The sequence below is a fragment of the Pan paniscus genome, chromosome 14, assembly GCF_029289425.2.
Source record: "Pan paniscus chromosome 14, NHGRI_mPanPan1-v2.0_pri, whole genome shotgun sequence".
Lineage (NCBI taxonomy): Eukaryota > Metazoa > Chordata > Mammalia > Primates > Hominidae > Pan > Pan paniscus.
Genome location: NC_073263.2, coordinates 54,855,547 through 54,870,654, shown reverse-complemented (window position 1 = coordinate 54,870,654; position 15,108 = coordinate 54,855,547). Strand labels below are relative to the sequence as shown.

The window sequence follows — 15,108 nt, the reverse complement described above, 5'->3', positions numbered from 1 at the left end:
ATGTAAGTACTAATTAAAAGAGCTTTCAAATACATAAAACAAAAATATTACAGTATTTAAGGGAGAAATAGACAACCTCACAATCATCGTTAGCTATTTAAAGACCCTCCTCTCACTTGATAAAACTAGACAAAAATATAGCAATAATATAAACGATCTGAACATTATCTACCACATTAACTTAATAGACAACTGATGATAGATGATCGATTAGAGATAGATAGATTGATGATAGATAGATAGATAGATAGATAGATAGATAGATAGATAGATGATAGATATAAAAGAAGGGAGGGGCCGGGCACGGTGGCTCACGCCTGTAATCCCAGCACTTTGGGAGGCCGGGGTGGGCGGATCACAAGGTCAGGAGATTGAGACCATCCTGGCTAACACGGTGAAACCCCATCTCTACTAAAAATATGAAAAATTAGCCGAGCGCGGCAGCGGTCACCTGTAGTCCCAGCTACTTGGGAGGCTGAGGCAGGAGAATGGCATGAACCCGGGAGGCAGAGCTTGCCGTGAACCAAGATCACGCCACTGCACTCTAGCCTCGGCGACAGAGCCAGACTCCATCTCAAAAAAAAAAAAAAAAAAGAAGGGAGGGAGGAAAGGAGGAAGGAAGGATGGAAAAAAGGAACTATACCCAACAGCAAAATACTCATTTTTTCAGGCACCTATGGTGCTTTTCCCAGGATATATCATATAATGTGCCATAAAAAAATTCTCAATACATTTAACAATATTGAAATCACACAAAATTTGTTTCTGAACCTCAATGAGACTAAACTGGAAATCAATAGCAATAATATAACTAGGAGAAATACAAATATTTGGTAATTCGTGAACATACTTTCAAATGATATATGGGTTAAAGAAGACACCCAAGAGAAATTATAACATCATTTAAACTAAACAACAATAAAAATATAACATATCAAAATTTACAAAATATAGGTAAAGCAGTATTTAGAGAGATATTTATACATGTAAATGTCTATGCTAGAAATAAATATTAAAAGATAATTATTTGAATTCCCATCTTAAAAACTGGACAAAGAGAAAAATGAACCTAAATGAAATGGGAAGAAGAAAATAATAAAGGAAGAAATCAATGAAATGGAAAAGAAGAAAAACAAGACTATTATCATTAAAACCAAAGCTAGTTATCTCAAATACAAGTAAAATTAAAAATCACTTGTCTATGCTAATAAAGAAAAGAGGGTCCAGGCACAGTAGCTCACGCATGTAATCCCAGCACTTTGGGAGGCTGAGGTGGGCAGATCACTTGAGGTCAGGAGTTTGAGACCAGCCCAGCTAACATGATAAAACCCAGTCTCTACTAAAAATACAAAAATCACCTGGGTGTGATGGCACACACATGTAATCTCAGCTACTTGGGAGGCTGAGGCAGGAGAATTGCTTAAACCTGGGAGATGGAGGTTGCAGTGAGCCGAGATTGCTCCACTGCACTCCAGCCTGGGTGACAGAGCAAGACTCTGTCTCAAAAAAAAAAGAAAGAAAGAAAGAAAAAAGAAAAGAGAAACACATGTCAAAATGTCAACATAGAAAGAGGGTACATCACTACAGATCCTACATACAATGAAAGCACAATAACGGAATACGATAAACAACTTTATGCAATACATTAACATCCTAGATGAAATAAATTCCTTAAGGTCATAAAGTACCTAATTCAACCAAAGAAAACACAAAATCCTTGAATATCTTATATCAATTAAAGAATGAATTTATAATTTTAAAGCCTTCCCACAAAGAAAACTCCAGGATCAAGTAGCTCTGCTGTTGAATTCTATCACATATTTTTAAACCAATTCTATGCAGACTCTGTCAGAAAATAGTAAAGAACACTTCCAAAAGTCCTTTATCTGGATGGTATTACCCAGATCCCTAAATCAGAAAATATTATAAGAATTATAAAACTATAAACCAACATCCATTATGAACATGACTGCAAAAATTTTGAACAAAAGTTTACAAATCAAATCTAACAGTATAAAAATAGATAAAATGCATCATGACCAAGTGAGACTTATTACAGGAATGGCTAAGTTGGTGTAACATCTGAAAATCAATGTAATTCACCATATAAAAACATAAAGGAGAAAAATTATATAATCCTTTCTCTTTTTTTAGTGGCTTAAATCAACACACATTTATTATTTTATGGTTCTGGAGGTCAGAGTCTCACTAGGCTCAAATGCAGATGTCACCAGGTCTAATTGCTTCTGGAGACTCCAGGGGCAAAATCATTTCCTTGCCTTTTCCAGCTCCTAGAGGCCACTTGCACTCCTTGGCTCCTGCCCCCTTCCCCCTATCTTCAAAGCTGGCAGCACAGCACCTCCAAATGTCTCTTTCTGACTCTGAACCCTGCCTCCTTCTTACAAGGACCTTTGCAATTAAATGCTTGTCTCTGCATCTCGGGATCCTTAATCATTCATATTGCACATTCCTGTTGCTGTGGGAGGTGCCTATCACAGGATCTAGGGATCAGGCATGGGCATTTTAGGAGGTCATTATTATGTTTACCACCATACTTCTCTCAAAGGGCTCCAAAGAAGAAAAGGCTTGGGAATGGGGCTGGGGTGACAGGCTATGAAGAAGATGCTGCTGAGCAATTAACTCAAGCTCCATCTTAGAATATCTGGGTTTGGTGAGGTTTGACGGGCCCAGGAGGTACAACCTGATGCTTACTGTGATCAGTGGTGAATTCCTCATCACTGGACGTATTCAACTAAAGGTTATGAGATGTTTGACCCTGGTCATCTTTTTCTTCATTGTAATTTATTTTGAAATAATTTTAACTGCAAAACTAGTACAGAGAGTTCTGATATGACGTCACCCAGTTTCTCCTAGTGTTAACATTGCACATAATCACAGTACACTGACACTGACACACTTTAACTCACTACTCTGCAGACCCCAGTGGAGTTCCACCCATTTACTCCCCTAATGTCCCTTCTCTGGTTGGAGACCCCACCCAGGGTCCCACACGCATTTGGTTGCCATGCCTTCTTAGTTCCTTCCAGTCCAGTGCAGTTCCTGGTCTTTCATCACCATGACACTTTTGAGAAGGGAGCATTGACCTGTTATTTTGAGAATGCCCATGAATTTGTGATTGAAATTTTTCATGATCATTTCTATAGATGCAGAAATAGTATTTCACGAGTTGTAATAAGTGTCTGAAAACGAAGAATAGGAGGCATAGTTTAAAGACAGCTATGAAAATCTGCAGCTAATATCATACACAGCTGTGGCATGTTCAAAAACTTTTAGCCAAGATCAGGAAAAAAGCATGGATGTCTGTTCTTCCCCACTTCACTTTAATATTGTACTGGACGTACTAGCCAACTCAGTAAGGCCAGAAAAAGTAATAAAAAGAATAAAAATTGGAAAAATGGAATCATACTGTTTACAGAGGACATAATTGTGTTTATAGAAAACCCTTTAAAAATCTACAGAAATATCTACTAGAACAAATAAGTGATTTAAGTAATGTATCAGCATACAAGATCAAACAGAAAAATCAACTTAAGTTTTACATATTAGAAATAAAAAATTTTAAAATAATCTTTAAAAATGTAACTATTAGGCTGGGCGCAGTAGCTCATGCCTGTAATCCCAGCACTTTGGGAGGCCAAGGCGAGAAGATCACTTGAGGTCAGGGGTTCGAGACCAGCCTGGCCAACATGATGAAACCCCCATTTCGACTAAAAATACAAAAATTAGCAGGGTGTGGTTGCTAATGCCTGTAGTCCCAGCTACTTGGGAGGCTGAGATGGTAGAATCACCTGAACCCAGGAGGCGGAGGTTGCAGTGAGCCGAGATTGCACCACTGTACTCCAACCGGGGCAACAGAGTGAGACTCCATCTAAAAAAAAAAAAACGAAGTAACTATTGCAATAGCAGAAAAAAAAAGTAAATTTAACAAAAGATTTCTAAGAACTGAGCAATGAAAACTACAAAACATTGCAAATACAAATTAACGACCTAAAAAAAATGGAGAGCCATGCTATGCTCACGGTTCAGAAGACTAATATTAGTAAGATGGCAACTCTCCACAAATTGGATATATAGGTTCAATGTAATTCTAATAAGATACTAGGAGGCTTTGTTGAATAAATTGACAAGTTATTTTATACTTTACATGAAAAGAGAAAATAACCTAGGATAGCCAAAAACAATCATGAACTCAAGAGTCAACTTGAAGTATTAGCTTGATTTGCCTTCATTACTTAAAACAAAGCTATAGTACTTATGGCACTGTGGCATTGGTATAAGTTGAGAATCCACAAATAAACTCACACATTTATGGCCAATTTATTTTCAACAAAGGCACTGAGGTAATTCAATGAAGAAAAAGTCTATTCAATAAATTGCACTGGAACAATTGGATATCTGTAAGAACAAAGAAGAAATAATAAACCTCAACCTGGGTTACGCAAAGAAATCTTAGACAAGACACAAAAGACTACTAAAACAGTGATAAGTTAAACTTCATAAAAATTAAAACCTTTTTCTCTTTGAAAGACAGGTACAGATCATATAACTGGCAGATGGGAAATTGGAATTCCATTTTAGGTATCCTAGGCCCTAAAACCCTAGCCTTTTTCACCACTCCATGTGGTCTCTGACACTCACTCTGGGGTAAGGTAGTCTGATCAGAAATAAACAGCATATATCAGCATATATATCTAAAGAAGCCTAGGAAATATTTGATACAATGAGTCAAAGGTCAATGATAGTAGCTAACATATGTATTACATAAAACTAAACTTTCTTACACTACACAGAACGTTTCCAGAAAGTAGATACCTTTTGCCTCCTCATATTACATAGATAACCAATAAAACAGATGGCATAAAAAAGTAAGAAATGTACCCAGAATGGAAATAGCACTGACTGACCAGGGATCTGGACCATTAGTCTTAACTCCTTACTGACAAGGAGTATGACCTTAAATTTCTGCACATTAGATTCCCTTTATCTAAAATACAAAGGTTAACTTAGAAGGACAAACCCTCATGCTCCTTTCAGATTCATAATATTAGAAAAGATTCTCCAGTCCTTAATCAACAACTTTTACTGCCAAGTTCTAACTGTGCGTAGTTCCTCAGGTTGAGCGAGGAGCATTAGAACAAACAGAGTCCGAACCCCAGATCTGAAGTCAGGACCATCACGATGGCTAACGCTCCCCTTTGGCAGTTGAGCTGCATAGTCCCTGCTGGGGCACCATCTGTCACAGCCCTATGAAGCCAGAGGATAAAAGGTGGGAAATGTTCACTAGCTGTGGTGTTTTATGTGGTGGGTTATTTTTCACCAGCTGCAGATGGCTCTGCAAGAAAAAAAAAAAGAGGGCACCTCAGTGACTGGAAAATCACACCCAACAGTGTCACCAGAGATGAATGAGCTCTCTGTCTAACTGGGAGCTAGGCCTGGAGATTCACTTTGGGGAGAGTCCAGCCTCCTCTGTGTTTTCTGACAATCTCCATCCAAACTCCCCACAGGCCTGTGGTGTCTAGTACTGCACAATCTCACAGCCCCCATGTACTCAATTCACAATGATTAATGATGCGATGCAGTGCCTCAGACTCATCCACCCATTCTAGAAGTCCCTATAAAATAGCAGTTTGTACCTGGCCCACAGTAGGTACTTGACAGGATATTTATCCAAATATATTGCATTGAAAAGTCCTTCACGTCTATCATAGAAAACTACAGATGGAGCTTGTTCTTTCACCTCTATCAAATATCTTCTGAAAATAAAGCTATTTAAGCATAAGAGGCCAAGCCTGATTCAATCTGATTGTCGCTGTTTTTCCAAGCCTTCTTCCATTGTCCCAAATTCCTGCTTTAATTTTGAGCTAACTGAAATTAACCTCTTGTACATCTAACACAGCTGGGGTAATGAGAAGTTCTAAAATTAACAATAATAGAGTTAGGGCTTGGCCCAGTCATTAAATGGTGAAATTTGTTTGGGGCATCCAAAATATTTCCTTTTTGCATCAGCCAAAATACCACTGGCTGCTCTTTTTTACTTCTCTGCAAAAACTTGCTTTCAGAAATGGCTCTGACATCCGTCATCTATACCATAGCATAAGTGTGTCAATGTGATGGATTCTGAGGAAATTTACATCCTAAGGCATAATTCTAATTGTTTCATGAAAACTTTAGCCAACCAAATAAGCAATTTAGCTGGGAGAATTCAGGGAGAGGTTCTGTTTTTTGTTTTTGTTTTGTTTTGTTTTGTTTTTTGAGACAGAGTCCCACTCTGTCACCCAGGCTGAAGTGCACTGTCACAATCTTGGCTCACTGCAAACTCCGCCTCCCAGGTTCAAGTTATTCCCCAGCCTCAGCCTTCCAAGTAGCTGGGATTACAGGCATGTGCCACCACACCCTGCTAATTTTTGTATTTTTAGTAGAGACAGTGTTTCACCACGTTGGCCAGGATGTTCTCGATCTCCTGACTTCGTGATCCCCCACCTCGGCCTCCCAAAGTGCTGGGATTACAGGCGTGAGCCCCATGGCTGGTCCTGTTCGTTATATCATAGAGACTATGTTACCTAAAAGTGAAATAGGCCTTAACTTTTTTTGTGTACTCTCTTCCACTACTTCTTTTGACCTTTAGCTAGCCATACACCTGATTCACTGTGTTAATGCTTTTGATGCTAAAAGGCGAAATGGATGGCTAATTACTTTAAAAAGCTACTACCAAGGAGTGACTAACAGTCTGGAAAGACACAAGCAGACAGCATCATGAAATACACCTGTGCATTCAAAGAGTTAATGTATTTTTGAAGGTTTCCTCCTCCTTAGAAAGATATTCCTCACTTTGAAGTAGAAAAAATCTAGGTGTACCTGAAGAGGAATGCTAAAAGAAGAGAGGCTGCTTTTAGGACATATTGAACTCCAAACTTTAAATGATTTAAATGCAATCCCCATGTGCAGCTGCTAAACCAAAGCACCTCACCCCAGGGAAGAGATGAGAAATTTTGAGGGCAATTGAACACTGAGAATTCTCACCGTGGCTTAGCAAAAAGTGACTTAGCACATGTGTTTCAGTAATTATGAAGCGTCAGAGTGCTCACTGGCTCTGAAACACAGTCACCAGTATGACAACTTGGGTGCTGGTATAAGAGGCAATCGGATGAGGCAGGAATGAACACCTTTTGCCTTTGCAGTCTGCTCATGCTCTGGGCAACTTTTCTTCTGGGAATGGATGTCTGGGTTGTGCACTCACACCAAGATTATTCATTACTTTTTAAGATTAGCTGTGCAGAGCGAATCAGGGGAAGAAGAAAGGTGGAATGCTTATTAGGTAACCACCATGTATTCAGCGCCTACTAGGAACCTGGAATTTTACATATACTCCTTAAAAACAAAAAGAAAAAAAAATATTGTGAAAACTCACATACATTACAGAAAGATATAGAAACAGCAAGCTCCTCTGTCACTCTGCACAAATCATAAAATAGAGTGTTGCTAGGTGCTCAGAGGGCCTCTGCAGATTCATGCTTTAGAACCACCTACCCCTCCCATAAAGGTTAGCCTCATTTATGTCAATCTCTTTGCCATATATATTCCTTGTAAACATGCATTTATAAAGGCTTGGTTTAGTTGTGCTTGTTTCTGAATTATATATAAATAGAATTATGCAGCATGAACTCCTTTGTACCTGGCTTCTTTCATTCAGAACAAAGTTATGTTTATGATGTTCATGTTTTTGTTTATAAATGCAATTTGTTCATTTCATTGCTGTCATATTATATTACATGACTATATCACAATTTGTTTATTCAACTGTTGATGGGCTTTGGGTTAGAACTACTATAAATAATCTGCTATGAACATTCCTATACCTGTCTTTTGAGGCAGATGGGAATGCATTGTTAGATACATACCTAGTGGTAGAATTGAGGGTCATGATAGACTAAGGGCCTATACAGTCAAGTTAGTGCAGACAGGTAAGTCCATTATGTAATTCACACCTATAGACATTTATGGAAACTTACACAAGTACTTTGAAATCAGGAATCATCCAATCAATAATTATCTTGAATCTAATGCAATGTTCTATAGTAGACCTGCAAATGGGAAACTCACAAATGGTGACTAAATCAGAACCAAAAAAAAGTCATTCATTCATTTATTTGACTTTTTTCATTGAATACTAGCTGTGTACTACATACTGTGCTAGGAGCCTGCATTGTTCTCTGTAGAGTAGAACTTTCTAATAGAAAATAAGAATCACAGAATTGCAGTAGTGTATAACTGAAAAGAGATAATATAGTTGAGGCCATTTATTAAATAATGAAATTCAGAGCCACAGAGAAGTAAAGGAATTTACTCAATGTCTATAGAGAGCTGTAGGATGCAGGTCTCTTGGTTCTCAGATCTAGAGAAATCTTTTCTGAGAAGGAAGAGTGGGGTCAAGGAAAGGAAAGTTGTGTGCTCATATTAACTAAATTCACTGCTCCTGAGATTCTATTTTCCCTTTCTTCTCCCTTTTAAAGGCTAAAATAAGAAGTATACAACTGACCAAGGTGCAAAGTTTGTTTCTTCTCTCAGTCTCCAAAGACTTTGCCTCTGACATGGTCTACATCTTCCTTCTCCAGGTACTTATTCTAGCAAACCTGAGGTGCTTAAGAAACTCAATCCAACTATTCTATAACATCGATTGATTTTGTTAATACTCTAAAAAGCCTTGCCTTCTCAGCCTCACCCACCATGTTGCCACAGCAGCTGTGGCATGAAAGAACCACAGCTACGAGAGAGTAATGCACCTTTCCCAGATCAGGTACAATATTTCTGGCAAATGAGATTTACATGGTCACTTTAGCCTCATTAAACCTAGTTCAATTTGTATCTTTCCATACATTTCTCAAAAAGTTTTGAACAGTCACAATTCAGTGATCATAGAAGCTTCATTTTGACCTATTTTTCTTTAAGAAAAAAATAGGACAATGCTATTTTCTTCCAAGACATCATTAGTACTCTTGGGTTTCTTCTCACTAAAATTTGGAGAGTTCAATATTCTGTTCAATGGTAGAAAGAGCATGGGAATTGGGGGACAGAATACATGATTTATATCCAGGCTTCCAGACAAACCATCACCTCTGTCCCAAGGTTGTTTATTATGTATAATCCATTTGAAAAATTGTTTAATAGTAAGTGCTTAAAAATGTTACCCCTTTCTGTTTTTTCTTTTTCTTTCTTTATTTTGGCTTAAATTGAGTTCTGAAAAAAGTGCTAATTTAACTCCTCAGAATAAAAAGACTGCAAGGTCTTGTCAGGCTCTGTATGATTCTGCAGAAACAGTGTTGTGTCTACTTCCAATGGCAGCTACAGTCCCCAGCCTGAATGCACCAATGTATGAAAAGGACCATAACTATCTCCGGGAAGACCAAACTAAATTCAGCTTCTCTTGATGGCAAATCTCCACTTTGACAATCTGCTTCTTAAAACAACTATGTCTTTTCCCTGTTTATTTTTCTTCTACCTCCCCAGCATTTCTGTTTTAAATCTGGGGAGTCTCAAAAAAGATATGAGGAAGTTCTTTTTAATTCCTCTGTCAGAGTGTGATGACCCACTACATAGAGTCTCATAAGTTGTACCCCATAGAGCAGGCAATCAAAGATTTTAAAATGACATGTTTAGATGAGCATTTTTAGCTCTGGGCTAAAAATCAATACTGGAAAGTGCTGGAACATGGCTCATCTTGCTGTGAAAACACTCAATCAGGTCTCAACCTACAGCAGAGTTAAATTAGTAGAATGCTTATATTTCAAAGTGTTCAATTGGGAGTACTCAAATTTTGATGCATTTTAGTTGGGTACTGATTAGCAACTAGCTGACTGCTAAATGGACTGTCACCTTCCCTTTCGACAATTCACTGAAAATTAGTCCCTCAACGTTATTTGAACACAGAGGAAATGGGTTGAGAGGGCTAGAGTTAAAGATGGGATTTCATTTGGTGTATTTATGTGAGAACTTTTAGTGTGCTGCTGATATTTAAGGACTTCTGTAAATGCAAAAGAGGGGAAAAGGTTGGGAATGACAGACAGTGAGTTCTGCTCAGCAGGCGTTGACTCTATAGTCAAAGTATGAATGGATCTAGTTCTTTTTAAATGTTAATAAGCTTTTACACTGGAAAGGATTTCATATGTAGTTGCTATAATATCAGGCACTGGCCTATCCTGTGGTGGCTGCAGTAGCTTGGGTGTTTGAATTACTGCCAATATTAGGTGAGAAGGAATTCAAAAGAGATGTTTAAATGTTAATACAAAAAAAATCTTACATTTGAAAAGTAAATATAAACTATAGGTATTTTCTTCCTTCACATCCGTTTCTTAATTGTATTATTTTGATATAGAATTGAATTTCAGTCCATCATGACATTATCTTAGTAATAGAAAATGCATGAAAGGCAAGCATAAGCATGGGCTGAGGTGAGTAGGATCTCTACTTTCCAGCGCTTAGAGAAAAGTGTTTTCCTGAGTATGTAGTCATTATATTGCAGGGTTTGGATCTCAAATCTTCACATTCTTCCCTGACTTCTTAGGCAGCAAATGTCAAAGAAACGAAGTGATGTGAGAGGAGGTGGAATGATAATAATTTGGATCTAATAAAAATTAAATATAATTGTCTTGGCTTCCAAAAAAAAAAGTCAAACCTATCTTAAGCAGAGTTTAATATTGGAATTATAACAACAAAATAAATGATTCAATATGCTCTTACCAGATGTATGCAAGTATCTAGATGCCAAAGTCACCCAGGCCAGAAATGGTCCCTACCCAGTCATCTAGAAAAAAAAAATAGCCATTGGATAGAAACTGATTGCATTAGTCCAAACCCTGAGTCCAGTAAAACAGAGAAATCAGAGTTTATTGATGTTGAACAACAGCATTGATCATTTCCCATAAGACCTTCTGAACAGAGTGATCTTAACTCTCAGGCTAAGAGACCTATAATTTTAGGTATATGAAACAACTCCTGATACAGAAACTTAATTGTCAAGAGAGAGAAGGCAGATCCATCATGTGGGAAAAAGGAGGAGAGAAAGTATAAATTACAGGATTATAATAAATATATAGATTCCATGAAATACAAATGATGATGGGTTTTGGAAATAAAATTGCAGATAAAAGTTTATCTTAAAAACATGTATGATACCAAGCTTAAAATAAACCTTGAAAAAGAAGGGTAATGAGAAGGCACATGTCCTGCCTAATAATAAAACAAATATAGCTGTGACAGTAGAATGCTTATGTTTGGCACGTGAGCTAAGAATGTTTTTTGTTGTTTTGTTCGTTTGTCTGTTTGTTTTACATTTTTAAAGCTTTTTTAAGAGGTGAGGGAGGGAATGGAGGAAGAATCTATGCAACAGAGGTGTATATGGCCTACAAAGTCTGAAATATTCATTGTCTGGTCCTTTTCTGAAAAAAATTTGATAACCTTCAATTTATAATGTACATATACATTATTTTACATTTTTAAAATATATTTCATAATACTTTTTAAAAATGACTGCCTAGTCTCTACTCTGCTGGAGGAAATGAAAGGAAAAGTCAGTTACCCATGTAACAGTGATCTGAGAATCTTTACTTGGGGCAAACACTGAAATAACAGGGTACCTTTTTCTTCTTTACCAGCTCCACATAGTGACTGCTAAGAAAGATGATCTACATTCCGAAGGACTGGATACCGGGTAAGAGACAATAATCATCAGAAATAAAAGCTGGCCCCAGGACAGCTGATTTCTCTCCTCTCTCCTGAAGAGGAAGTTGAAGTGAACTAAAAAGGAAAGGGAGAGAGTCAGGATTTGTAGAGAAAAAAACAAAATATTTGCTTCTCTTGATGATTCCAGCTCTCCTAGGATGTGCCTTTCAGGTCCTTCTCAAAGTTTGGTGGTTCCCTCGGGCAAAAAAGACCACCATTTTGTTTCTCATTTACTGCTCCATAGACGAGAAAGGCACTGGATGGGGTGTAGTGGGAGGAAAAAGAGCAGTGGGAAGAGGAGACTGCAGACAGTGCCAAAGGAAGACGCAGGACTCAGGAATATATTCCTCCCTGCCCTTACTCCCAGTTCAAGGCACAGATCCATGCATTTCTGTACCTATGGTGTGGGCCCAGAGCGAGCCAGCAGAGTTCAATGAGATCATGAGGAATAAGTTAGCCTCCATTGCTATCCCTATCCAAAGGTTGTCTGGCATATCAGGAAGTCTCCTACAGCAAAAACAAGAGGAGGTATGGTTGTGGGCCAAAGGACTGAGTGAAGAGAAACTGAGCCTTTTTAAAATTACCAGTATGTGCAAGAGGGTGTCCAGGCAGCCAGGACACTTAATGGGCCACCCCTTAGAGTTAACAGTGAAAAGTGATAGGGGGCAGCCAGAGGATAGCATGAAAGCTGTGTCCTCTTGAAAATTGGACACTAGTAAGTGGAAAATGACCAGAAAAAGGGAACAAACCACTTCATCAAAACCTCTGCCCATGTATTTCCTGTGTATTTAGATGTTTCTGAATTGCCAAAGCTTATCCGCTTAACAATAATAAGCAACAACTTAATAATAGCTAACTAGTAAGAACTAAACTACGCTGTTGGAAGAACTAGATAAACATTACTTCTGGGAAAGGAATCGTTATTATGGTCTCTCTCTCTCCTTCTCAACAGGTCAGCCTCCTCCCTACATATTAGTTATATTTAGAGTGACCACAGAATTTATTTGGAATCTTTTGAGAGTAAAGAGTATATTACTAATGATTTTGCCAGAATCAGGAATAAACAGATTCTGCCCAGAGCAACCAAGAATGCATGGTTACCCTAGCAATACCTGTGCCCTTTCACTTTCACAACCACAGGCTTTGTAACAATAAAAGCTGTCACAAGGAAGTGCCTACAATGTCAGGTGCTTCACCTATGTTGTGCCATTTAATCCTCAAAGCTACTCTATCAAGTAGGTGTTATTTTCACAATTTTATAGAAGAGGAATCTGAAACTCAGAAAGGTTAAGTAACTTGCCTAAGGTCACACAGCTTTCATCCAACAAGAGAAGGTTTTATCAAGCCTGTAATATATGTTAAGTCTTTTGCTAGCTGTTTCCACATTTGTTATGCCATGTTAATACTTAACCTTTGAGAAGGGGGTAAGGATATCTCTTTACAGATGAGGAGATAACATTTCAGAGGAGTTATTATGTTATTCAAATTCAACCAATCCAGGAAGTGCAGAAGTCCAAGTTGAACCCAGGGCTCTCTGAACCTGATGTATAGGGTTCTCAGCTTCCCATGCTACCCTTCAAGGGGCTGAAAGGGGATGTTCTCAGTCTTTAATTGCTGAAGCCCAGCTTGGTAAAAACAGAGTGAAGGGACAGCTGATGATGAAGTTCAGGTTTTCCATTACTTTTATCATTGGAGCTTTGTACCTGTCATAGATACATTTGTTTAAGATGCCTAGGGGGGAAAAAAGCCATGCTAAATTCTCAGCACAACAAATGAGGCATAAAACTGTAGCTCTCCATACCAGAACAAATCTCACTAAGATGCTACCAAAATTAAAGAGAATTGTGTTTATGTGCAATGTTCCCAGATAGCCTTCTGCAAGGCACACAGCGAACAGAATGCACTCATCCTTACTGACTCATATCCAGGCCTTTCAAATGACTTACACGGAACCAGGGTAACTACACACTCCATCTCTTCAGCATTGGGTCATGTAGCTGCAAATCTTTTTCGACCCTCGAGTAGATGAACGGTGTGCATATAAGCTATCTAAATTTGTGAGTAGCCAGAAAGAATTGAAGGTGGTCAGGGAGTGTGCAAAAATTAGCAAAACAGTGCCTCAGCCTGCCTTCCCTGGTGACCTGAAGGGAAATTTAACAGAGTTGGTTTTTGTAACATGCCTTATTACTGTATTTGGATCATGTTAAGCATACTATCAAAGCCTGATACAAGTGAGGCAGTCCTAAAGAAAAGACTAGAAAAAGTCTAACAGTGAGTTATTTTCTAAGGGAAAACAGATATTCCCAGGACACCCTCGAAGGCTTAGGTCTCTCTCTGAAAATCAGTTCATCCTTCAGCTTATGAAGTCACCTTCCTGAACATGAGATGAGATTAGGACCATGGGCTTTGCTTTCAGGCAGAGTTGGATTAAAAAGTTAATTCTCGCACTGACTGGCTTCTTTCAGCTTGGGTTAGTTTATCATCTGTGAGACTCAGTTGCTTCCTCTATAAAACATGATCCTAATACCAACTTCCAAGGGTTGCAGTAAAAACTAACCCGAGAAATCATGTATGTGCACACCAGGCACAGAAGACAACATGGAGTCACGTAGTAGAGGCTTAGTGAAGGTTAATTTTCCTTACATTGCTCTAAATGTTTGACCTTCTGTGAGACACTCAGTTCCTCAAAGTTTGTTTCTTCATTTGCAAAATGTGAATAATAAAATTTGTGAGCATTAAATAAGAAAATGCATGTAAAGTATGAATCACAGTTCAAGGCACAAGTGTAGCCACTCAGTAAATATTACTTCATATCCCTCCAGTGCTGTTTCTCCAGGCAGACTTTCTCTTCAGCTGTACTAGTAGATACTGCATTATATTTGCCCAAAGTTTGCACAGAATCATAGGAGTTAAAATAGTGCTGCTATTCCTGAGCAATGAAAGAAGTGAATGGTGTCTGCCTGGTTTTGGCCATCACACCAGTTGAACCAATCTAGAATATGTGGCCTTTGCATTAACCCAGAGCCATCCAGCCTACTTCTACCACTCAACTGCAGCACAGTGACCCACCTCCTGCAGAGGCTCATTATCATAGAGACACTGATTTGTCATGCTGGGCCTTGCTAGCAGATTTCTAGTCACTCACTTCATGCTTCTCGTGGCAAATTATATTTGACTTTCAATTTAAAATCCAGGATACTCTAAAATAAAACCTCAGTGTAATCATGGTGATAAAGCAGAGGCACATGCACTTTTGACAGGATGAGTTTTTTTGTTGTTGTTTGTCACGAAGAATCTCGTTGTGCATATACCCATGCCCAAACCCCACCTCCAAAACCCCCACACACGTATCAGGGAATGATAGAAGGTTCA

At 38.4% G+C, this 15,108-nt stretch overlaps 1 long non-coding RNA gene across 1 annotated transcript in view; it reads left to right on the top strand.

Moving 5' to 3' along the window:
* Nucleotides 1-15,108, top strand: part of LOC117975605 (uncharacterized) — a 257,347-nt gene that overhangs the window by 162,826 nt on the left and 79,413 nt on the right. Inside the window, exon 2 of the long non-coding RNA XR_004665934.2 lies at nt 11,670-11,725. This is a non-coding gene — a long non-coding RNA (uncharacterized LOC117975605). The remainder of the gene's footprint in view (nt 1-11,669; nt 11,726-15,108) is intronic.